Raw genomic sequence first — 1,734 nt, 5'->3', positions numbered from 1 at the left:
AAGGGATTTCTGTGTGTTTGATTTTATATTCTGCAACTTTACTGTATTCATTGATTAGCTCTAGTAATTTTCTGGTGGAGTCTTTAGGGTTTTCTATGTAGAGGATCATGTCATCTGCAAACAGTGAGAGTTTTACTTCTTCTTTTCCAGTTTGGATTCCTTTTATTTCTTTTTCTCCTCTGATTGCTGTGGCCAAAACTTCCAAAACTATGTTGAATAGTAGTGGTAAGAGTGGGTACCCTTGTCTTGTTCCTGACTTTAGGGGAAATGCTTTCAATTTTTCACTATTGAGGATAATGTTTGCTGTGGGTTTGTCATATATAGCTTTTATTATGCTGAGGTATGTTCCTTCTATTCCTGCTTTCTGGAGAATTTTTATCATTAATGGATGTTGAATTTTGTCAAAGGCTTTCTCTGCATCTATTGAGATAATCATATGGCTTTTATTTTTCAATTTGTTAATGTGGTGTATTACACTGATTGATTTGCGGATATTGAAGAATCCTTGCATCCCTGGGATAAAGCCCACTTGGTCAAAATGTATGATCTTTTTAATGTGCTGTTGGATTCTGATTGCTAGAATTTTGTTAAGGATTTTTGCATCTATGTTCATCAGTGATATTAGCCTGTGGTTTTCTTTTCTTTTCTTTTTTTTGTGGCATCTTTGTCAGGTTTTGGTAGTAGGGTGATGGTGGCCTCATAGAATGAGTTTGGAAGTTTACCTTCCTCTGAAATTTTCTGGAAGAGTTTGAGTAGGATAGGTGTTAGCTCTTCTCTAAATTTTTGGTAGAATTCAGCTGTGAAGCCATCTGGACCTGGGCTTTTGTTTGCTGGAAGATTTCTGATTACAGTTTCAATTTCCGTGCTTGTGATGGGTCTGTTAAGATTTTCTATTTCTTCCTGGCTCAGTTTTGGAAAGTTGTACTTTTCTAAGAATTTGTCCATTTCTTCCAAGTTGTCCATTTTATTGGCATATAATTGCTGATAGTAATCTCTTATGATCCTTTGTATTTCTGTGTTGTCTGTTGTGATCTCTCCATTTTCTTTTTTTTTTTTTTTTTTTTTTTTGATCAGCTCCATTTTCATTTCTAATTTTATTGATTTGATTTTTCTCCCTTTGTTTCTTGATCAGCCTGGCTAATGGTTTGTCAATTTTATTTATCCTTTCAAAGAACCAGCTTTTGGCTTTGTTGATTTTTGCTATGGTCTCTTTTGCATTTATTTCTGCCCTAATTTTTAAGGTTTCTTTCCTTCTACTAACCCTGGGGTTCTTCATTTCTTCCTTTTCTAGTTGCTTTAGATGTAGAGTTAGGTTATTTATTTGACTTTTTTCTTGTTTCTTGAGGTATGCCTGTATCGCTATGAACCTTCCCCTTACCACTGCTTTTACAGTGTCCCACAGGTTTGAGGTTGTTGTGTTTTCATTTTCTTTCATTTCTATGCATATTTTGATTTCTTTTTTGATTTCTTCTGTGATTTGTTGGTTATTTAGCAGTGTGTTGTTCAGCCTCCATATGTTGGAATTTTTAATAGATTTTCTCCTGTAATTGAGATCTAATCTTACTGGTCAGAAAAGATGCTTGGAATGATTTCAATTTTTTTGAATTTACCAAGGCTAGATTTACGGCCCAGGATGTGATCTATCCTGGAGAAGGTTCTGTGTGCGCTTGAGAAAAAAGTGAATTCATTGTTTTGCGTGAAATGTCCTATAGATATCAATTAGGTCTAACTGAT

Source organism: Bison bison, unplaced genomic scaffold (assembly GCF_000754665.1).
Source record: "Bison bison bison isolate TAMUID 2011002044 unplaced genomic scaffold, Bison_UMD1.0 scf7180017864370, whole genome shotgun sequence".
NCBI classification, from domain to species: domain Eukaryota; kingdom Metazoa; phylum Chordata; class Mammalia; order Artiodactyla; family Bovidae; genus Bison; species Bison bison.
The sequence above is the reverse complement of the archived record's forward strand: the minus strand, read 5'-3'. Positions refer to the sequence as shown.